At 39.6% G+C, this 24,942-nt stretch overlaps 1 protein-coding gene, 1 long non-coding RNA gene and 1 pseudogene across 3 annotated transcripts in view; 1 reads left to right on the forward strand and 2 right to left on the reverse strand.

The window, feature by feature from the left end:
- The window catches only part of EIF4E (eukaryotic translation initiation factor 4E), a 127,195-nt gene that overhangs the window by 87,490 nt on the left and 14,763 nt on the right, over positions 1-24,942 (reverse strand). The gene's annotated exons all lie outside the window — the stretch shown is intronic.
- LOC309628576 (riboflavin kinase pseudogene) overlaps positions 1-24,942 on the reverse strand; it is a 215,942-nt pseudogene that overhangs the window by 9,009 nt on the left and 181,991 nt on the right. The window lies entirely within an intron of this gene.
- Positions 9,988-16,598, forward strand: LOC309627779. Its single transcript, XR_014243954.1, has 2 exons — positions 9,988-10,174; positions 15,214-16,598. It is a non-coding gene; the product is annotated as an uncharacterized lncRNA (long non-coding RNA).

Consider the following 24,942-nt stretch of genomic DNA (forward strand, 5'->3'; position numbering starts at 1 on the left):
ATCTTATCTAAAATAAATTAATTACAGATAGTTTTGAAAGTTCATAATTCTTTAAAGTTTCTTTTTCTTTTTTACTTAAAATGGAGTATTCATATGTGTTAAAGGAATAATAATGGAAATCACTTATGCTTTATCACGTGTCAGGCAATGTTCTAAGGACTTTACACATGAAATTGCATCTAATCCTCACCACACCCTATGAGACAGGCACTATTATTATTCCCATTTTCAAATGAGGAAACTGAGGCACAGAGATGTTAAGCGCATTGTACAGGTTCACACTGCTGACAGATGCAGAGTCAGAATGTCAACCCAGACTGTTTGGCTCTGGTGTGGGTCCTAGTCACTCTGACATGCTGCTGCAAGAAGGCAAGCCAAAATATTTAAGGGAAATATTCCTTCTTTTATACATGCCAATCATTCATTTGCTCCTTCATTTATCATACTATTTGGAGTGCATACTATGAAAAAAAAAAAGCTCTCTGGGAATGGTACAGACATTAAAAACCAAACAAATAAATAACCAACAGGTACTACAGAAATTGAAGAATGTTTAAAATCAGTATGAAATAAAATAGTTCAATCCATTATATTAGTGATTTATAATCAGATTTGCAATTAACTTTCGAGTTCATGGTAAATTGTTCTTGAATCTGTTATGAATGCTTTTGGCATTTCTCAACAAAATTAGCTCAAAACTTCATTTTATTTTCTTTATTTAATTCTGTTTAATTTAGACAAAAAAATTTGCTCTAAGCAAAGCTAAAATAGGCTATCATGATAGATTCGGTCTTTATTTTCTTTGTTTTTCAGTCCCATGAATTACTGACAGCTTTCTTAATTATTCTGAGATTCTGGATTTCAATGATTCATTATTTGTGTAATAATTTCTGCAAAATTGCTGAAAGCTGGCAAGTCTATAATTAATTACATATATTAGACTAGGCAGTTGGCTATGACATGAACTGGGTTTGTTTTTCTCATCTTTACAGTATTTTCTGTCACTGTGTTAGCACTTGCTAATGCCTATAGGGATGTCTTGGTTTTCTTTTAGTGGTGCATAAGTATTTATGCATAAGTATTTATGCACATTACCTGAAGATCTCATTTTAATCTGGCAGATAGAACTGGGGAAGAAAAATACACCAAATAGTACTGAAGCATAGCAGGGAGTCCCAAGTTGAAATGAGGTAAGTTTCAGGTAAGAGCAGGAATGTCTGGCAAACTGGCAAGGTGGGCCCAACAGGAACCATTTAGATGAGGACAAAATTGCCTCTTGGGAGAAATCACCTTGAAGAAAGACCAAGTCAGAAACAATGGACTTGAGTTTGTAAGAGAGCCTTAGTAGGAGAATAGTGATCTTGGCAGCCTGATGGCTATCATTAAGCACATTCTCATTTACAAGTCCCCTGAGTGGGTGTCTGGGACCTAGGGAGAAAGAGGGCTCTAAGTAAAAACTGAAAGTGCTGTTTTACTGAAGACTGTAAGATACCGACACTGCTGGTTTGGATTCCCCCTATGAGAAGTGACAGGGAGAAGCATTTTCCTTTAGTGCCTTTGGGTGGTGCTTGGTCAGAGACACTGCCAGGCAGAGCAGTGGCTGAGACCAGCAAGAATTGCCATGCCTGTTGGAGTAGAGCAGAAGCTGAGATGCCCTGTGGAACCAGAGCAATGTCTGCAGGGAACTTCGTGCCAGCAGGGGCCATCATGTGATCCAGAAGCCTCCCTGAACATCAGCGGAACCCAGCAGAAATTACCATGCCAGCAGAGCAGGACCAGATCCTGCCAGGGAAACTCGTTGCTGGTGGAAGAGCTCCAGGTTCCAGCGAGCGAATGTGATACCTGGTGGGCGGCTGCTGAATCAGGGTGTGTTTGTGCGCATATGTGAGACACCCGCTGAAGATGCCTAAAACACTTCAAGAAAGTGAGATTTCAAAAGGGGACTGAAGTCCTGCGTTATGCAGGGGATGACATCAGTTGCTCACTAGTTGGTTGTTCCTCTTAACATGACCTATTTGCATCTATAAGCTAGTGGGAGCTGGGCAAATGGCTATATAAAATAATCTAGAGATCACAAATTATCATCAGAACTATTGGGGATATTTTAAAGGGGCCACTTGGGAACTTGTATTATAAAAATTTAGAGACAAATAGAAAGTGTAATCCCATTTTGTAGTCACAGGCTACCGCATTGTATAAGGTCGTCTTTAAGACTAAATAACCCAGTCTATGGGAAATATACTAATTTGGACTCTGGTCATTGCCTCATAGAGATCATGGAGCAAAACCATGTCTGCATGTGTCAGGGTGGGGTTTTATCCCCAAAGGGAAAGGATATAGTTTCATATTCTGAGAGAAATATTTGCCTTATTTACCCTACCTTTAATTAATGGTAATACTGAACAAGCTGAGTTTTAGGCTATCTGTCTGCCCACAGCCCCTTCTAAGAGGTTCTTCTCTCTAGTCCTCTTCCAGAGTTTATTTCTGCATAGAATTCTCTCCTTGTATGAAAGTACCCTGATACCTTAGCCACAACTGACATGAACAAGGGCAGTTACCAGATCCAAGAAAAGTCAATAACCCACTTAGTCAATAATAACCTATGAGTTGAGACCCTTTTACGGAGTTTCCATGTGGGGAAACCGGTTTCCACATGGGCTCCTCAGACCACCATGCTGGGACCCAAGTTCCACAAGGACAAACGCTCCTTTGTTTGGGACCTTGCCCTACGTATTTCTTCATCTGGCTGTTAATTAGTATCCTTTAATATCCTTTTATAATAAATTAGTAACCTAGTGAGAAAAAAAATTATGAGTTGATCTATCACGAAAACCCAACTGGGAATAATTGCAGCTGATTAGTCTGATAAACATCATCTTTCTTTGGGAGGTGTTCAAATGGTAGCAAAGGCAAAAACTGAAAGACCAAGATTGAGAAAAGGTAACTAGTAGAAGTCTTTAAGTAGGAGAAGTCAACAATAAGGAGAAGCTAAAATAAATAAATGCCATTATGTTGAGAGAAAGAAGATGGTCAGTTAATTGGTGGCATCTAGAGCAGGACAATCAGACACAGAGAGTAACTGAGTCTCTGTTATGGTCGAGCAGACAATGAAGGCCATTGGAAGCTTACTGAGTCACTAGAACTGCTGGACATCATGAGGGACCTTGCCATATTCTTCCCAGGTCATATTCTGTCTTCTTGAGTTCTGGTAGCTTGAGTATGTCTCTATTACTGTAACCTGCTAGACCGTAGCTACACTCCACACTGTTGCAATGAATTTTATTAGTTTAAAAAAAATCAGGGCTTCCCTGGTGGCGCAGTGGTTGAGAGTCTGCCTGCCAATGCAGGGGACACGGGTTCGAGCCCTGGTCTGGGAGGATCCCACATGCCGCGGAGCAACTGGGCCCGTGAGCCACAATTACTGAGCCTGCGCGTCTGGAGCCTGTGCTCCGCAACAAGAGAGGCCGCGATAGTGAGAGGCCCGCGCACCGCGATGAGGAGTGGCCCCCGCTTGCCACAACCTGAGAAAGCCCTCGCACAGCAACAAAGACCCAACACAGCCATAAATAAATAAATAAATAAAAATTAAAAAAAAAAATCAATGTGGGGATTTAAATAGGTAGGTAAATGTATTTGTTTACAAGGTATACCAAATAATAAAATGAGAATGAACAACCTGAAATCAGAATATAAGAAAAATAAACTAGTAAATATCCTCATTCCAAGGGTCTATAATTGTTACGTGTACTAACCATAAAATTTGAACCTGAGCTTCCAGGTATCTATGGCAAAAAGAAATAAAGGAAGAACAAAATATTTTGAGATATTTAACTTTTACCTCTTTTTTTTCCCCCTTCCTTGTCCTCTCATATAAGTAGGTGGCCAGGTCTGTGCTTTCTTCATCAAGATGTGGTGTGTGTAGTAAGGATGGAAATAGAAGTCGCCTGGAAAACTTTCTGGCTTTTATTTCAAAAGGCTAAGTCTCTGTAGAAGAGAGAAAGTGCAGGTAGGGACAAAATGGCTTGGAGAAAGTTGAAGTATAAGAACTTCTCTCTGTTAAGAAAAAAAGATTCTTGGGACCTCCCTGGTGGTCCAGTGGTTAAGACTCTGTGCTCCCAATGCAGGGGACCCAGGTTCCATCCCTGGTCAGGGAACTAGATCTCACATGCCGCAAGTAAGAGCCTGCACACCGCAACTAAAAGATCCCGCATGCCACAACGAAGATCCCACATGCTGCAACTAAGACCCGGCGCAGCCAAATAAATAAATAAATATTTTTTAAAAAGACAAGAAAAGAAAAGGAAAAAAGATTCTTTAGGCTCAATAAGGGCCAGAGGACTTGGGTTTTGGACATGGGAATCTGTATCATACTTTCGGGTAGTATTGCTAGGGAGGGAGCAAGACGGACCCTAGAAAGGAACAACTGCAGGGTGCATGAGTCCCCAAGCATGGAATTCTCAACCTTGGTAAAAATATCCGTGCTGCAAACTCGGTGCAGAAGCAGCTCAGAGCTGTTGGACCTGAAGGGATGATGTGGACAGAGCGTGGTCAAGGGCTGTGAAGAGATGACCAACCTGCTGGATGCCTTGGCACTGCATTAGACTCCAGAACTGTGAACAATCCTGGCTAAGCTGGGGTCAAGCTCTAAGAATGAACAAGGTTAAATTTCCACACACCAGTGGAAAGGGGTGGTGGGGCTCAGAATCAGGAAGCACCTTGCGTTAGAACGTATTTTGTACACCTGTATTTGTGAACTGAGATTCACAGCCACTAATACTTGTATTATCAGAAAAGAGAAGAGTACCAAGATCACTTCTAAGTTTCAAATTAATCACAGTGGCTATGCTGACAGTTAGGCTCTTTCAAATCCCAAGCCAAAATGACATGCTAGGAAATCTTAAGTGATGGGGCTGTAAAATAAGGAAGACAAATGTCTGTCTTACAGTCAGACCCTCCTCCCACTGGAATGCATCTGGAAGGTCGTTTGGGATATTAGCAGTTCATGCCATTGTGTTCTCATGATGCCACGGGTCCCTGTTGCAGTCCTATACCATTCTGGTGACTCAGCTACTCTCTGCAGCCTCTATTCCCGCCACTCCATTCGCTCCATTGTCTTTCCTAGCTTTTCCCATTCATGGTGTCTGACAACTCTTGGCTTTTATTGTCTCATGGCTTCTGATCATTGCCTTTTCTCCGGGTGTTTGGTTTTGTTCTTTTCATTTTTTGAATTCCACTCCTGTAATAAACTGCTGACTTACTCTGTGTGTTAAACACTCAGCCTTTGCAAGAGAGAATATTGGTCCATTCATTCAGTCATGGCCACCTCTGTTGGGCAGAGTTCTCCCACCTGGGTCATCTCTGCTGCACTTAGGGCTATGGGTTCTTGAAACTTTCTGAGCCTATCTCACAAAGAGTGTGGTGGGGACAGACTCATGTAAGTAATAATAATAGGTAACATTTACAGAGTGCTATGGGCCAGGCATTATTCCAAGTGCTTTACAGTTAGTCAGGTCAAACCTCTGAATAAAATCCCCATTTTACAGATGAGAAAGCTGAGGTGGTTAGAAGTGAGCAGTATTTCCAAGGTCACACAGCCAATAAGCAGCAGAGCCAGGATTCTAGCTGGGCAGCCTGGCTTTTAGCCACCACATTTGCAATGCAACTGAATTTGAAGAAACCTACATTGGAGTTGCTGTGCATAGCAGAGGGGGCTAGCTGACCCCTAAAGATTCAAATTCTGTGTTCATAGTGGAGAGTTGTTATTGGGAAGCAGCTGTCCAGCCAAAGATGATATTTTCCAGTCTCTCTGAATCTAAGTAGGAGCATATGACTGGTTCTAGCCAATGTGAACAGAAGTGATGTGCTTTCACATTCAGGTCAAGGAAGTAAATATCTGGAGTGCCTTCTGCATGTTCTATTCCCCTCCCATGGAAACCTTGGGACCCATCTATTTAAGATGGTAGTGCTATAAGATGGAAAGTGCCCAGTTCTCTGAGTAAGCACTTGGAGAAAAATTGCCTAGGAGAGCTGCACAATCAGGAACACCGACTAGACTTTGTATGAAGGAGAAATAAACTTTAATGTGCTGAGATGTGAGGGTTGTTTGTTACAGCAGTTAGCCTATTCTGACAAATACATCATATAAACACCCACTTCTTGGATAAAACTTATAAATTTGTTGATAAATACATGGTTGAGATGTTCTAACCAAACAGATGTTTTGGACACTGATATTAAGTGAGATGATGTAAACAATTTTGACAAAGGTTCTGGGAAGAAAATGTTGTAACTCTTTACTGATCTTTATGAAAAATTAAAACATAACAGCAGTAACTAACTCTTCTCTTCTGAATGTGTGACCATGTTTGCAAATATTGTAAGCTACTGTTGTATGCTGAAGATGTTGAGGCATCTTCTCCTGGGTCTTCTAGCATTATCATGTGAATAATCAAGATCATACATTTGGAAATACTGTGAACTGCTTCCACATTTCCTGGATCTAGATTCTGACACATCCAGGATAGCATATTTCCCAATGTTATCAGCTGAATTGTGCCCCCTCGAATTCATTTATTGAAATTCTAACCCCCAGCACCTCAGAATGTGACTGTTTGGAGACAGGACCTTTAAAGAGGTAATTAAGGTAAAATGAGACCATGTGGATGGGCCCTAATCTAGTATGACTGGTATTCTTATATTAGGACAGAGACAACACAGACCAAGGGATGACCATGTGTGGACACGGCAAGAAGGTGGACATGTACAAGCCAAGGAGAGTGGCCTCAGAAGGAACCAAATGTGTCGACAACTTGATCTTGGGCGTCTAGCCTCCAGAATTGTGAGAAAATAAGCTGTTGTTTAAGCCACGCAGTCCATGGTATTTTGTTATGGTGGCCCTAGCAAACTCATACACCCCAAAAGGCCCTACGACCTCAGAATCAGCATTCTGCTTCTTCAAATCTCCTAAGTCCTCACAAGTGTAATCTTGTACGGTGTGGGCAGGATTCTTTATACATGAGCCAATCTTTAAATTTGTAAAACAAACAGTTTTTACTTTGCTAATTCCATAGGCAAGAGTTCTCTTCTTGCATCCTATGAACCCCCTGTATATTAGAAGCTGATCCTTCATTTTCTGAGTTTAGACAAATAATCCAGGTCTTCAGATAAGTAGAAATATCCCCACTAAGCTGCTGATTGCATTTCAATCTTTGAATATCACTGTTAGATTCTTTCAACAATCTCCATCAAAATCTTTCATCCTAAGTGAAATAGAAGAGAGAGATCTTTTTGTAAAAAAAATATTTCTTTATTTAGGCTGCGTCGGGTCTTAGTTGCGCATGTGGGATCTTTAGTTGTGGTATGCGGACTTCTTAGTTGTGGCATGCATGCGGGATCCAGTTCCCTGACCAGGGATCGAACCCGGGCCCCCCTGCATTGGCAGCATGGAGTCTTATCCACTGGACCACCAGGGAAGTCCCGAAGAGAGAGAGATCTTATGGCAAATATGTTTTCCTTCAATATTTGGGACTTTCAGGAACATAACATGATTTTGTTGGGGACCTCTATTTTTATTTTAAAAGAGGATGGAAGCCTTAAAAGTGCAGGCTCACTAATATCAGACTTTTCAGAGAACCCTCCAAAAGTACTTTATGGTCATGTCTTATTCAGTTTTTATAAATTATAGAATCAAGTACTTACAGATAATATCAATGCTTTAAATAAGATGAAATGACATAAGGCATTGAAAACATATCCTCTTCATCTTTGTAAAATATATCAGAATACATGGGTAAAACAGTAATGATTATAAAATTACTTGAGAGTCCTTAGAGATGCATTACTAATATTCTTGCTGTAAAGACTATTATTATTATTATAATTATGTTTGTATAGCCAAGATGGTAAGGCATACTTTCTTTCTATTTATTTATTTATTTATTTTATTATTTATTTATTTAGTTGAACTGGGTCTTAGTTGCAGCAGGCAGGCTCCTTAGTTGAGGCTCGTGAGCTCCTCAGTTGCAGCTCCAGGGCTCCTTAGTTGTGGCTCGTGGGCTTCCTTAGTTGCAGCTCACCAGCTCCTTAGTTGCAGCATGCAGGTTCCTTAATTGTGGCATGTGAACTCTTAGTTGAAGCATGCATGTGGGATCCAGTTCCCTGACCAGGGCTAGAACCCGGGCCCCCTGCATTGGGAGCGCAGAGTCTTATCCAGTGGACCAGGGAAGTCCCTGTAAATACTATTATTGAAACAAAAAACTTGCCTAAATGTACCAAGTACTTGAGAAGAAATAATGGTTTAACTGTAAGATAGGGAAAGAGTGAATTGCATCATTCAGTTGCATTATTCATTTTGATGCTGATGACATTGGAATGAAGCAAAGTAGATAGATTATGCAATCCCAGGTTGCACATTGACACTTTTGAATTATCAAGAGATAATTAAGTAGCATCACACAGTTACACTGGTTATTCTCACAACAGCAGCTATACTCACAGCTAGATGAAGTAGCTTTCCCACAAAAACATTCTGACCTTGGTAGCATGTCTGACCTCTCCTTTGAGCCTTTCCTGCTAGCCCCTGTAGATCTCACTTCTTGCACTGCTTTCAGACATGCCCAGAATAGAGCTGAAATGGGAGTCCTGCCATAAATCAAGATCCATGAATGGATGCTATAAATTTCCTAATTTATATGCTACATGGTATGTGTTCCTTTGAGAGTCACAAAGCTATGCAAATAGAGTAACTTGGAAAGCACTGATAGAAAAGGACCATTTTGCTAAGAAAGGAAGCCATAGGAATCAGTAAGCTCATTTCTTGTGAGTGTACCACCAAGCAGTGCAAAATGGCAGCTGTAGAGGGCCTCTTAAGAAGCTGGGCTGAGCTACCAGAAAAGAAGCTGATACATTTGTAAAACAAACAGATGCTTGTCTTTCATTTCTAAACTGGTTTGGTGTACTACAGTTGTCTTTCCCGCCATTTATTGGAAAGCAAACAAACCATTCTGTGTAATTTGAGTTTAAAGGGAAAGATATAAAAGAATTGTACTTCACTTTGCTTCTTTCCTGGGGCTCTCTCTTTCCTAAAAGGGTTGCTGTGAACATAAACAGAATATGAAAGGCTATTTTCCTGCATATAAATGTTATGTTCTTTGGTAATCAAGTTTTCATCTTTTAGATCTTGCTAGCCTGTAGATGATGCATTATTTTCACAGTTCATATGAGAAATAAAGTTCAGAATCTGCAATGTGGCTTTGGTGTTAATGTCAAATGTTCCACAATTTATGGATAGTTGTCTAACTCTAAGTACTCAAATATTTCACTTCTTTTAAATTTGTCATAAGCACTCAAAACAGAAAACCAGAATGGTGCTTATTTTACACCATATCTCTATACCCACTGAAAAAAAAAATTAACTTTTACTTCAACTTGTATGTGTAATCAATCTTAGAACAGTCTTGTAACACATTGTAGAATATTTCAGCAGAGATAAATTCAACCAACTCTTCAATATCTCTTGCTGCCTCAAAGGGGATGATGTCACTTGCTGTGGTGGCCCCCAAGCTGTAAGCTTATTCAGCTTTCTGCTTTGCGGAGAACTGCTTGTCTCTTTCTTGGTATGCACTCCTGACGCTGCGGTATTGAGCGTAAAAAAGGAAAATGGCTTGCGGCCAGTTTCGTTCCAGGTGCCTGCTCTGGATCTAAGAGCCCCTGGTTGCTCCCCAGAAGAAGGACGTGCTGCCCTGAGGGGGAAGTCTGTATCTCCAAAGAACGGCCCATAAGGCATGCTGACGCATAGATAGTGATGCATAGATAGTGATGCATAGATAGTGATGCATAGATAGTGATGCATAGATAGTGATGCATAGATAGTGATGCATAGATAATGGCGCATAGATAATGGCGCATAGATAGTGGCGACAGAATTATGTGGAAATACAAGGTTTGCTGATTTGTTGTCTGGTATTCGTTCCGTACTAAACCTATATATACATTCATGCTCTTTGAATAAACTAGCCTTGCAACCATCAGTTGTCTTGGCCCTTCTGACCCCATACTGGTGCTTTTCAGTTCCTTACCCCTCACCGCCAGGAACTTCTAGCTTTCTGCAGCCGGTCTGCGGCAAGTGGCGCCCGAACAGGGACCTGAGTGCGTGAGGCATTTCGGAAGATTTCAGGTAAGTAGAACTCTCGAGTGAGATAGTGTGGCCACAAGAAATAATTTCGTTTTTAGGACGGTAACTCGAGAAAGAGTCAGAAGTAAAATAATATGGGACAAAAGGGCTCTAAGGAGCGTGATTTATTTGCTCAGGTTTTGCTTTCAATGTTAAAAGCCCGTGGAACTAAGGTAACTACCTCACAACTTCTGGAATTTTTGCAATTAGTATATGATGCTTGTCCTTGGTTCCCTGAAGGAGGATCAGTGGACTTAGCAATTTGGACTCGTGTAGGAGATGAATTATCTAAATATCATGAAGCTCATGGACCATCTTCTGTTTCAGTTTCCATTTTTAGCTTGTGGAATTTAATAAGAGATTGTTTTAATCCAATTTATGATTCAGTTCCAAAATTAACAGCTAAATCTGTAGAACATATTGCTGCAGTAGATACTGCTCCTCCGTTGCCACCGAGGATAAAGAGTGTTAATTCACTTGATGATGATGACTTTTCTTTTGATTTAGCGGATGAAGAAGCCAAATATGAGGCTGAAAAATATCCTGATGAAAATATTCTTCCGCGGTTACAGCAATTACATGTCTCTGTCCCTATCCCTCCTAAGCTTAGTCCTTTACAACAAGCAGTACGGGGAGCTCTTAATAGAGGGGAGGATCCTTTATTCTGCTGCCCGGTGGTGGAACGACCCAATCCTCAAAATCCACAACAAAATAATCGGGAATATCAGCCTCTCTCCTTTAAGGTTTTGAAAGATTTAAAAGCAGCCTGTGCACAATATGGGCCTACAGCCCCTTTCACTATTACTATGTTGGATACTATTGCAACAGAAGCATTGCCTCCAGCAGACTGGAAATCTATTGCTCGTGCTTGTCTCACTGGTGGCGACTATTTACTTTGGAAATCAGAATATTATGAAAAGGCTGCTGAACAAGCTGAAAGAAATACTGCACATAATGTGCTAGTAAATTATGAGATGTTGATTGGGGAAGGACAACATCAGTTATTACAGGATCAATTAGCTTTCCCTTTTGTGGCTTATGCTCAGATCAGTCATATAGCTCTACATGCATGGAAACATTTACCTGCCTCCACTAGGACTGAAGACCTTGCTAAAATAAGGCAAGGGGCAGATGAATCTTATGCTGATTTTGTGGCTAGATTATTACAGGCTGTTGATAGAATTATTTCTGATGGTCCTTCTGGAGCAATTATCGTCAAACAATTGGCTTTCGAAAATGCTAATAATATTTGTCAAGCAGCTATACGTCCATGGAAAAGGAAAGGAAATTTAGAGGATTATATTCGAGTTTGTTCTGATATTGGATCATCTTACTTACAGGGAGCAGCTATAGCTGCAGCCCTAACTAAGGCAGGATTTGGGCCAAATGCTAAAAGTAAAAACTGTTTTAAATGTGGGAAGCCAGGTCATTTTGCAAAAAATTGTACTGTTGATACTCTTAATATGCCTATCGTAAGTTCTGTGCCTCAAGGTAAATCTCCTCCTCCCACAATTTGTCCCCGATGCAAAAGAGGACGGCATTGGGCTAAAGAATGTCGATCAGTGACTCATAAAGATGGAACTCCCTTGTCGGGAAACTTCCGGAGGGGCCTGCTCCGGCCCCATCAAACAATTGGAGCAATGTCAATAATCCCCTCACAACCTGCTCCACCGCCTCCAGCTCAGACCTTTGTTCCTCAGGGAATGGAATCTCCTCCCTTCAAAGGGCCACGCCAAATAGTGCAGGACTGGACCTCTGTGCCTCCACCCAATTCTTATTAACCTCGGATATGGGACCCCAAGCCCTTCCTACGGGAACTTTTGGGCCTTTACCCCAGGGAACGGTTGGTATAATCCTTGGAAGAAGTAGTATGTCTATGAAAGGCTTAACTATTATTCCTGGGGTGATTGATGCTGATTATGAAGGGGAATTAAAGGTTATGGTTCAAACATCAAAAGGATCTTTTCTTATCACACCCGGTATGCGAATAGCTCAGCTTCTATTAATTCCATTCATACCAGAAGGAAAAATTTTACAACATAACAAAAGAGGAACTGGGGCTTTCGGTTCCTCTGATGCAGTTTACTGGATTCAACAAATTGGTAGGGAAAGACCACAATTGGTATTAAAAATAAATGGAAGGCCTTTTTCTGGGTTATTAGATACTGGTGCTGATGTTTCTGTTATTTCGTTTATACATTGGCCAAAAAATTGGCCCGTGCACCAAACCATTACACAGTTGCAAGGTATTGGCCAATCTAATTCTCCACAACAAAGTTCGCAATACCTACATTGGCAGGATGCTGAAGGTAATCAAGGAATATTCAAACCCTACGTATTGCCCGGACTGCCAGTTAACCTTTGGGGAAGAGATATATTACAACAAATGGGAATCCTATTGCTTAGTCCCAACCCTACTGTAACTAATATATTGTTAAATCAAGGTTATGATCCTAGGAATGGTTTGGGAAAAAATCAACAGGGAAATAAATTACCCTTACAGACTGATAATAAACGGGATAAAACAGGCTTGGGTTTTTTCTAGGGGCCTTGGATTCTCCTCCACCACATGCTGACCCTATAACTTGGATTTCTGATAATCCTGTCTGGGTGGACCAATGGCCCCTTTCTAAGGAGAAATTAATGGCGGCTCATAATATAATTAATGAACAGCTTGCTTTGGGCAGACTAGAAAAGTCTAATAGCCCTTGGAATACTCCTATATTTGTTATAAAGAAAAAATCGGGAAAATATCGTTTATTGCAAGATTTACGTGCTGTTAATCAAACTATGGTAATTATGGGAGCTCTGCAACCAGGTTTGCCTTCTCCTGCAGCCATACCTAAAAATTATATGATTATTATTATTGATCTTAAGGATTGCTTTTTTACTATTTCTCTATTTCCGGCTGATAAGTTGCGATTTGCTTTTAGCTTACCCTCTTTAAATTTTATAGAACCTATGCAACGTTATCAATGGAAAATGCTGCCTCAGGGTATGGCTAATAGTCCTACTTTATGTCAACAGTTTGTAGCTCAAGTTATTGCCCCTGTTCGTAAACAGTTCCCTCAGATATATTTTATTCATTATATGGATGACTTATTACTTGCTTATTCTGATAAACATATTTTACTTAAGGCTTATAATTCCCTTCAAAGTCATTTGTCACGATCAGGACTAGTCATTGCTGCTGACAAAGTACAGATGAACCCACCTTTCTCATATCTTGGTAAGTATATCACAAATTATAATATTACACCTCAGAAGATAGAGATACGGACTGACGTTCTTAAAACTTTAAATGATTTTCAAAAGTTATTAGGAGATATTAATTGGCTGCGACCTTCTTTAAAATTAACTACGGGTCAGTTACAGCCTCTTTTTAATATCCTAAAGGGAAGTCCTGATCCTTCTTCCCCTCGTATTTTAACTTCTGAAGCTCAACAAGCACTCAAGCTTGTAAACAAAGCAATACAATCTGCTCAGCTAACTAGAATTGAGCCTTCTTTACCTATACTATTAATAATCTGTGCTACGTCACATACCCCTACCGCCTTATTATGGCAAGAAACAGGAATTCTTGAATGGATTCATATGAAAAATACGCCTAATAAAGTCGTTACACCTTATTATGAGTTAATAGCAACACTTGTTCAATTGGGTCGTAGAAGAAATATTCAGTTGGTAGGATATGAACCAAATTCTATTATTATACCTTATACTACTTATCAATATTCTTGGCTATTATTTGTCTCTGATTTTTGGGCTCTTGCTTTTGCTGGATATTCAGGAATTATTGATAATCATTATCCTTCTAATAAGCTCCTTCATTTTGCTACTCAACATCTATTTATTTTTCCAAAAACTATCTGTTCAACTCCTATTCTCAATGCCCCAAATGTTTTTACTGATGGTTCTGCCAATGGCATCGCTGTGGTTATTTCTGATGACTTACTTCATAAAGAACAAACAGATCATACCTCTGCCCAACGAGTTGAATTACATGCGATTTCCTTGGCTTTTCAAATCTTTTCACATTGTTCTTTTAATCTCTATACAGATAGCCATTATTTGGTTACTATTTTGCGTAACATAGAAACTGCTATAATTGGCAATACTGTTGATTCTCAATTGTTTCAGACTTTCTTTCAACTACAAAAGATTATTCGTCAGCATGAGTTTCCTGTAGCCATATTACATATTCGAGCCCATTCAGGTCTCCCTGGCCCATTGTCTTTGGGAAATCAATTGGCTGACGAAAATACAAAGATTATAGGCTTAAGTTTATCTCAACCTCAGGATCTTGCTACTCAATCACATAATTTACATCATCAATCTGCTGCTATGCTTCAAAAACAATTCTCTATTTCTAGAGAAACAGCCCGATACATTGTTAAGTCCTGCTCTAAATGTTTACCCCACCTTCCTGTTCCACAATTTGGAGTCAATCCTCGGGGTTTACTCCCTCATCATCTTTGGCAAATGGATGTTACTCATATTCCCTCTTTTGGTAAATTACAATTTGTTCATGTAACTGTTGATACTTACTCTAATTTTATATGTGCTACGCCTTTGGCTGGGGAATCTACTAAATATGTAATTACTCATTTATTTCATTGTTTTGCATCTATGGGAATTCCTAAAGCTTTAAAAACAGATAATGCTCCAGGATATACGAGTAAAGCTTTTGCCAATTTTTGTGCAACTTTCCATATTTCACATAAAACAGGCGTTCCCTACAATCCTCAGGGTCAAGGTATTGTAGAACGTGCCAACCGACAATTAAAAATTACATTACAAAAAATAAAAAAGGGGGAATATGATAGATCTCCTCAGATTATGCTTAATCATGCTTTATTTATTTTAAATTTTTTAACTTTAGATGCATTTAGTCACACGCCTTATGAACGATTGTTTACAGGTCTTTCTGGAACCCCTCCTGAAAAAGCGCTTGTTAAATGGAAAGATCCCATGACTAACCTTTGGCATGGACCAGACCCTGTTTTAGTATGGGGCCGAGGCCATGTTTGTGTTTTCCCTAGGGAGGCAGACTCTCCGCGGTGGCTCCCGGAGCGCTTGGTTCGACATTATCATGCCATCACCAATAAACACCCTGACTCGAAGAATGCGTCGCCTGAGGCTCTCGCAATCGACCACAGCACACCCCAACCGGTTCCCCCGGCGGACGAGAAGAATGCGGCGACGGAGTAGGAGACAACTTGTCAGGGAGGCGAGGGGAGATCGAAATCAAATTACTTGGTATCAATTGCAATGTTTAGTATTTCAAGCACGTAGGATTATGGAGGAGAGTGCTCATCCTCGCTCTCCTCTTACCTTTTTTTAAGCCATGATAGCTGTATTGGCAGCCCCACCTATAGAGGCTAAATCTTATTGGGCTTATGTACCCGATCCTCCTTTATTACAACCTGTTACATGGTCTGAAGCTGACCTTCCAATTTTCTATAATGATTCTACTTTTGGAAGAGTGCTAGGAAATTTGCCTATTACTAATACTTCTGTTAATTACTCTAATTGGCTTAATACTCCCCCTGTTTGTTTAAGTCCTATGAGTACCAATTCTGGTTGTGTTAAGGCTGTTGCTTTAGAACATGCTATTTCTTACCAAACCACTGTAAATTCTCAATTTTTTACTCATTTACGTAAAAATTATAAAGCTGTGGGATCTAATATTTGTCTTCCTTGCAAACAGACTGTTCCTAGACGAGAAGATTTATCCACCTTTGTATTTTGGTATAAGGATAACGTTCCCATTCACATGAATGCTAGAGTAACTAAGCTTGCTTCTAATACTTCGTTGGATCATTCTCTATGCATATATCGCTTGAGAATTGAAGATACTGGACATTATTTGTGTATTGAAACTACCATAGGTAATCAAGGGACGTTATTAGCTGGACATCAAATTACGGTCGTAAAGACTGTCACAGGACTACAATTTCCTGCTTTTATGGCTTCTGAATTCCCGCAGTTTGATTTTCCTGTTTGTAATGATACATGGACTAAAGCCTCTGTCTGGTGTACTTTAGATTATGATAATGGCACCATACTAGTTTCTTCTGTCCCCGTTAATAATAACAGCCTTGTTTTTTACAAGCAATGGGAATTCTGGAAACTTGCCTTATCCTTTTCTTATAGACCGGTGATTACTTGCGTCGCTCCTCCTTATGCTTTATTGATTGGAGATTTAATTGTAGAAAACACTATGAATCCTATAGGTTATAATATTACTTGTGTTAATTGTATCTTTAGTAGTTGTGTTTTGCCCGTTAAAGGATCTGCATCTGTTATGATTATGAAGCAACCTTCTTATATAATGTTACCTGTTAATTTGTCTGAACCATGGTATCATAACACTGGCATGCAAGCCTGGCTGGAATTGACTGAAGCATTAAAACGACCAAAGAGATTTATAGGTGTTCTAATATGTGCAATCCTAGCCTTAGCAGCTTTAACTGCTACTGCGGCCACTGCTGGGATTGCTCTTTCACAAACTATTCACCAGGCTCATTATGTTAATCAGTTATCTAAAAATACTAGTGTAGCATTAGCCCTACAAAGTCATATTGATACCCAACTAAAAACGGAAGTAGATGAATTAAAAAATGTTCTAATAGGAATAGGGGATCAAGTTATGGCTTTAAAATTAAAAATGCGTTTGATTTGTCATGCCAAATATACCTGGATTTGTGTAACTCAACATTTATATAATGATTCACAATGGGATTGGGAAAAAGTAAAAATGCATATATTAAGTGTATGGACTGATGGACACATTAGCCTTGATATTCAAAAGTTAAATGCCGAAATACAAGCTATTCAAGAGGCCCACCTGGACGAAGATGGACCCCAGAATTTGATTCAAGGATTATTAGATCAACTACAAGGGCTAAATCCGATACAATGGATTCATGGAGGGCTCTCAGGCCTGATATCAATTGGTGTACTACTTTTATTGGTGATCGGTTTATTACCTTGTATTGTTAGATTTGTAATGGGGCGCTTTGCTGTCTTGCGTCAGGATGTTCATGGCTTAAAACTACATTATCAAGCTTTAAAAAATAATAAAAAAGGGGGAAATGTGGTGGCCCCCAAGCTGTAAGCTTATTCAGCTTTCTGCTTTGCGGAGAACTGCTTGTCTCTTTCTTGGTATGCACTCCTGACGCTGCGGTATTGAGCGTAAAAAAGGAAAATGGCTTGCGGCCAGTTTCGTTCCAGGTGCCTGCTCTGGATCTAAGAGCCCCTGGTTGCTCCCCAGAAGAAGGACGTGCTGCCCTGAGGGGGAAGTCTGTATCTCCAAAGAACGGCCCATAAGGCATGCTGACGCATAGATAGTGATGCATAGATAGTGATGCATAGATAGTGATGCATAGATAGTGATGCATAGATAGTGATGCATAGATAGTGATGCATAGATAATGGCGCATAGATAATGGCGCATAGATAGTGGCGACAGAATTATGTGGAAATACAAGGTTTGCTGATTTGTTGTCTGGTATTCGTTCCGTACTAAACCTATATATACATTCATGCTCTTTGAATAAACTAGCCTTGCAACCATCAGTTGTCTTGGCCCTTCTGACCCCATACTGGTGCTTTTCAGTTCCTTACCCCTCACCGCCAGGAACTTCTAGCTTTCTGCAGCCGGTCTGCGGCAACTTGCCATCTTAATTTGATAAACAGTACGGAGGGAGATCAGATTGTAATGTGGAACACATATTTCAAATTAAACTTTGTAGTGTTTGGTTGATATTTATCTGAGGCACTGCATTTTAAAGTTGTATTAGCAAAGAATTTAACTCAATTAATTCTGAGGCTGAACTGTAAATGAAACGTGTTTTCTATGGAATGTAGAGAAGATGGTGCAGGGGTTTCTTACGCTTGTGAGAATTCTTTCTTAAACACTATTTTTAAGAAATGCATGTTGAAAACTCCCCATCTTTATAAATGAACTGAAACCCAGAACTTGTAATGAATTAAAAAGAAATAGGAGATCTTGGACAAATAATGTGGGTTTCATATTATTATAAATAGCATAGTATGTAAGTTAAAGAAATAATGTTTCTTCATTTTAAAATACTGTTTCCCCCATTTTCCTTATTTTAAGAAAGCACACATTCATTAGGCATACTGGGAAATATATAAAAGTAAATAGAAAAAAACCCTATTTGTCATTGTCCACCATCCTAAGGTAAGTATTGTCCATATTTGGATATGTTTCTTCTATACGTTTCTTTTTTTTGAATTCTGAATTTTATTTATTTTTTATACAGCAGGTTCTTATTAGTTATCTATTTGATACATATTAGTGTATACATGTCAATCCCAATCTCCCAATTCATCCCACCACCACCACCACCCCACCACTTTCCCCCCTTGGTGTCCATACGTTTGTTCTCTACATCTATGTCTCTATTTCTGCCCTGCAAACCAGTTCATCTGTACCATTTTTCTAGGTTCCACATAGATGCGTTAAAATATGATATTTGTTTTTCCCTATCTGACTTCACCCTGAATGACAGTCTCTAGATCCATCCATGTCGCTACAAATGACCCAATTCTGTTCCTTTTTATGGCTGAGTAATATTCCATTGTATATATGTACCACTTCTGTATCCATTCGTCTGTCGATGGGCATTTAGGTTGCTTCCAACCTGGCTATTGTAAATAGTGCTGCAATGAACATTGGGGTGCATGTGTCTTTTTAATTTTATTTATTTATTTATTTATTTATGGCTGTGTTGGGTCTTCGTTTCTGTGCCAGGGCTTTCTATAGTTGCGGCAAGCGGGGGCCATTCTTCATCGCGGTGTGCGGGCCTCTCACTATCGTGGCCTCTCTTGTTGCGGAGCACAGGCTCCAGACGCGCAGGCTCAGTAATTGTGGCTCACAGGCCCAGCTGCTCCGCGGCATGTGGGATCTTCCCAGACCAGGGCGTGAACCCGTGTCCCCTGCAGTGGCAGGCAGATTCTCAACCACTGCACCACCAGGGAAGCCCCGCATGTGTCTTTTTGAATTACGGTTTTCTCTGGGTATATGCTGAGTAGTGGGATTACTGGGTCATATGGTAGTTCTATTTTTAGTTTTTTTAAGGAACCTCCATACTGTTCTCCATAGTGGCAGTATCAATTTACATTCCCACCAACAGGGCAAGAGGGTTCCCTTTTCACCACACCCTCTCCAGGTTTTGTTGTTTGTAGACTTTCTGATGATGCCCATTCTAGCTGGTGTGAGATGATACCTCAATGTAGTTTTGATTTGCATTTCTCTAATAATTAGTGATGTTGAGCAGCTTTTCATGTGCTTCTTGGCCATTTGTATGTCTTCTTTGGAGAAATGTCTATTTAGATCTTCCCCCCAGTTTTTGATTGGGTTGTTTGTTTTTTTAGTATTGAGCTGCATGAGTTGTTTATATATTTTGGAGATTAATCCTTTGTCTGTTGATTCATTTCCAAATATTTTCTCCCATTCTGAGGGTTGTCTTTTCGTCTTGTTTGTAGTTTCCCTTCCTTTGCAAAAGTTTTCAGTTTCATTAGGTCCCATTGGCTTATTTTTGTTTTTATTTCCATTACTCTAGGAGGTGGATCAAAAAAGATCTTGCTGTGATTTATGTCAAAGAGTGTTCTTCCTATTTTCCTCTAAGAGTTTTATAGCATCCAGTCTTACATTTAGGTCTCGAACCCATTTTGAGTTTATTTTTGTGTATGGTGTTAGGGAGTGTACTAATTTCATTCTTTTACATGTAGTTGTCCAGTTTTCCCAGCACCATTTATTGAAGAGACTGTCATTTCTCCGTTGTATATCCTTGCCTCCTTTAGATTAGTTGACCATAGATTAGTTGACTATAGGTGTGTGGGTTTATCTCTGGGCTTTCTATCCTGTTCCATTGATCTATATTTCTGTTTTTGTGCCAGTACCATGTTGTCTTGATTACTGTAGCTTTGTAATATAGTCTGAAGTCAGGGAGTCTGATTCCTCCAGCTCCATTTTTTTCCCTCAAGACTGCTTTGGCTATTCAGGGTCTTTTTTGTCTCCATACAAATTTTAAGCTTTTTTGTTCTAGTTATGTAAAAAATGCCACTGGTAATTTGATAGGGATTGCATTAAATCGGTAGATTGTTTTGGGTAGTATAGTCATTTTCACAACATTGATTCTTCCAATCCAAGAACATGGTGGATCTCTCCATCTGTTTGTGTCATCTTTTTTTTTTTTTTAAAAGGATATTCTTTTTTTTTTAATTTTTTATTTTATTTATTTATTTATGGCTGTGTTGGGTCTCCGTTTCTGTGCGAGGGCTTTCTCTAATTGCAGCAAGTGGGGGCCACTCTTCATTGTGGCGTGCGGGCCTCTCACTATCGCGGCCTCTCTTGTTGTGGAGCACAGGCTCCAGACGCGCAGGCTCAGTAATTGTGGCTCACGGGCCTATTTGCTCCGCGGTATGTGGGATCTTCCCAGACCAGGGCTCGAACCCGTGTCCTCTGCGTTGGCAGGCAGATTCTCAACCACTGCACCACCAGGGAAGCCTGTTTGTGTCATCTTTGATTTCTTTCATCAGTGTCTTATAGTTTCCTGAGTACAGGTCTTTTACCTCCTTAGGTAAGTTTATTTGTAGGTATTTTATTCTTTTTTTTGCAATGGTGAATGGAATTGTTTCCTTAATTTCTCTTTCTGATCTTTTGTTGTTAGTGTATAGGAATGCAAGAGATTTCTGTGCATTAATTTTGTATCCTGCCACTTTACCAAATTCATTGATTAGCTCTAGTAGTTTTCTGGTGGCATCTTTAGGATTCTCTATGTATAAGTATCATGTCATTTGCAAACAGTGACAGATTTACTTCTTCTTTTCCAATTTGTATTCCTTTTATTTCTTTTTCTTCTCTGATTGCCATGGCTAGGACTTCCAAAACTATGTTGAATAATAGTGGTGAGAGTGGACATCCTTATTTTGTTCCTGATCTTAGAGGAAATGATTTCAGTTTTTCACCATTGAGAATGATGTTTGCTGTGGATTTGTCATATATGGCCTTTATTATGTTGAGGTAGGTTCCCTCTATGCCCACTTTCTGGAGAGTTTTTATCATAAATGGGTGTTGAATTTTGTCAAAAGCTTTTTCTGCATCTATTGAGATGATCATATGGTTTTAATTCTTCAATTTGTTAATACGGTGTATCACATTGATTGATTTGTGTATATTGAAGAATCCTTGCATCCCTGGGATAAATCCCACTTGATCATGGTGTATGATTCTTTTAATGTGGTGTTGGATTCTGTTTACTAGTATTTTGTTGAGGATTTTTGCATCTATATTCCTCAGTGATATTGGTCTGTAATTTTCTTTTTTTGAGGTACCTTTGTCTGGTTTTGGTATCAGGGTGATGGTGGCCTCATAGAATGAGTTTGGGAGTGTTTCTTCCTCTGCAATTTTTTGGAAGAGTTTGAGAAGGATAGGTGTTAGCTCTTCTCTAAATGTTTGATAGAATTCAACTGTGAAGCCATATGGTCCTGTGCTTTTGTTTGTTGGAAAATTTTAAATCACAGTCTCAATTTCATTACTTGTGATTGGTCTGTTCATATTTTCTATTTCTTTCTGGTTCAGTCTTAGAATGTTCTTTTCTAAGAATTTGTCCATTTCTTCCAGGTTGTCCATTTTATTGGCATAGAGTTTCTTGTAGTAGTCTCTTATCATGCTTTGTATTTCTGCGGTGTCTGTTGAAACTTCTCCTTTTTCATTTCTAAGTTTATTGATTTGAGTCCTCTCCCTCTTCTTCTTGATGAGTTTGGCTAAAGGTTTATCAATTTTGTTTATCTTCTCAAAGAACCAGCTTTTAGTTTTATTGATCTTTGCTATTGTTTTCTTTTCAGTTATTTCATTTATTTCTGCTCTGATCTTTATGATTTCTTTCCTTCTACTAACTTTGGTGTAAAGTTAGATTAGGTGTAGGTCCTTTAGGTGTAAGGTTAGATTATTTATTTGAGATTTTTCTTGTTTCTTGAGGTAGGATTCTATTGCTATAAACTTCCCTCTTAGAACTGCTTTTGCTGCATCCCATAGGTTTTGTATGGTCGTTTTTTCGTTGCAATTTGTCTCTAGGTATTTTTTGATTTCCTTTTTGATTTCTTCAGTGATCTCTTGGTTATTTAGTAACGTATTGTTTAGCCTCCATGTGTTTGTAGTCTTTATGTTTTTCTCCCTGTAATTGATTTCTAATCTCATAGCGTTGTGGTCGGAAAAGATGCTTGATATGATTTCAATTCTCTTACATTTACCAAAGCTAGATTTTTGACACAAGATGTGATCTATCCTGGAGAATGTTCTGTGCGCACTTGAGAAGAAAGGGTAATCTGCTGTTTTTGGATGGAATGTCCTGTAAATATCAATTAAATCTATCTGGTCTATTGTGTCATTTAAAGCTTCTGTTTCCTTATTAGTTTTCTGTATGGATAATCTGCCCATTGGTGTAAGTGAGGTGTTAAAGTCCCCCACTATTATTGTGTTACTGTTGATTTCCTCTTTTATAGCTGTTAGCAGTTGCCTTATGTATTAAGGTGCTCCTATGTTGGGTGCGTATATATTTATAATTGTTATATCTTCTTCTTGGATTGATCCCTTGATCATTATGTAGTGTCCTTCCTTGTCTCTTTTAACATTCTTTATTTTAAAGTCTATTTTATCTGATATGAGTATTGCTACTCCAAGTTTTCTTTTGATTTCGATTTGCATGGAATATCGTTTTCCACCCCCTCACTTTCAGTCTGTATGTGTCCCTAGGTCTGAAGTGGGTCTCTTGTAGACACCATATATATGGGTCTTGTTTTTGTATCCATTCAGGGAGCCTGTGTCTTTTGGTTGGAGCATTTAATCCATTCACGTTTAAGGTAATTTTCGGTATGTATGTTCCTATTCCCATTTTCTTAATTGTTTTGGGTTTGTTTTTGTAGGTCCTTTTCTTCTCTTGTGTTTCCCACATAGAGAAGTTCCTTTAGCATTTGTTGCAGAGCTGGCTTGGTGGTGCTGAATTCTCTTAGCTTTTGCTTGTCTATAAAATTTTTGATGTCTCCATTGAATCTGAATGAGATCCTTGCAGGGTAGAGTAATCTTGGTTGTAGGTTCTTCCCTTTCATCACTTTAAGTATATCATGCAGCTCCCTTCTGGCTTGTAGAGTTTCTGTTGAGAAATCAGCTGTTAACCTTATGGGCATTCCCTCGTATGTTATTTGTCATTTTTCCCTTGCTGCTTTCAATAATTTTTCTTTGTCTTTAATTTTTGCCAATTTGATTACTATGTGTCTCAGCGTGTTTCTCCTTGGGTTTATCCTGTATGGGACTCTCTGTGCTTCCTGGACTTGGGTGGCTATTTCCTTTCCCATGTTAGGGAAGTTTTCGACTACAGTCTCTTCAAATATTTTCTCTGGTCCTTTCTCTCTTCTCCTTCTGGGACCCCTCTAATGCGAATGTTGTTGCGTTTAATGTTGGCCCAGAGGTGTCTTAGGCTGTCTTCATTTCTTTTCATTCTTTTTTCTTTATTGTGTTCCGCAGCAGTGAATTCCACCATTCTGTCTTCCAGGTCACTTATCCATTCTTCTGTCTCAGTTATTCTGCTATGGATTCCTTCTCGTGTAGTTTTCATTTCAGTTATTGTATTGTTCATCTCTGTTTTTTTGTTCTTTAATTCTTCTAGGTGTTTGTTCTTTAATTCTTCTGGGTCTTTGTTAAATATTTTTTGCATCTTCTCGATCTTTGCCTCCATTCTTTTTCCAAGGTCCTGGATCATCTTCACTATCATTATTCTGAATTCTTTTTCTGGAAGGTTGCCTATCTCCAGTTCATTTAGTTGTTCTTCTGGGGTTTTATCTTGTTCCTTCATCTGGTACAAAGTCTTCTGCCTTTTCATTTTGTCTATCTTTCTGTGAATGTGGTTTTCCTTCTATAGGCTGCAGAATTGTAGTTCTTTTTTTAAAAATTTTATTTATTTATTTATTTATTTATTTTTGGCTGCTTTGGGTCTTCATTGCTGAGTGCGGGCTCTCTCTAGTTGCAGTGAGCAGGCGCTACTCTTCGTTGCCGTGCATGGGCTTCTCATTGTGGTGGCTTCTCTTGTTGCGGAGCATGGGCTCTAGGTGTACGAGCTTCAGTAGTTGTGGCACAAGGGCTTCAGTAGTTGTGACTTGTGGGCTCTAGAACGCAGGCTCAGTAGTTGTGGCACACAGGCTTAGTTGCTCTGCGGCATATGGGATCTTCCCGGACCAGGGCTTGAACCCGTGTCCCCTGCATTGGCAGGCAGATTCTTAACTGTTGCGCCACCAGGGAAGCCCAGAATTGTAGTTCTTCTTGCTTCTGCTTTCTGCCCTCTGTTTCTTCTATAGTTTTTTTTACGTTTCTGTTTTTTTTTTTTAATAAATTTATTTATTTATTTTTGGCTGCGTTGGGTGTTCATTGCTGTGTGCGGGCTTTCTCTAGTTGCAGTGAGAGGGGGCTACTCTTCATTGTGGTGTGTAGGCTTGTCATTGAGGTGGCTTCTCTTGTTGTAGAGCACGGGCTCTAAGCGCGCAGGCTTCAGTAGTTGTGGCACACGGGCTTCAGCAGTTGTGGCTCACGGGCTGTAGAGTGCAGGCTCAGTAGTTGTGGTGCACGGGCTTAGTTGCTCTGTGGCATGTGGGATCTTCCCGGCCCAGGGTTCGAACCCGTGTCCCCTGCATTGGTAGGCGGATTCTTAACTACTGTGCCACCAGGGAAGTCCCTATGCTTCTGTTTT

This window comes from Balaenoptera borealis, assembly GCF_965194805.1.
Source record: "Balaenoptera borealis genome assembly, chromosome: 4".
Taxonomy (NCBI): Eukaryota; Metazoa; Chordata; class Mammalia; order Artiodactyla; family Balaenopteridae; genus Balaenoptera; species Balaenoptera borealis.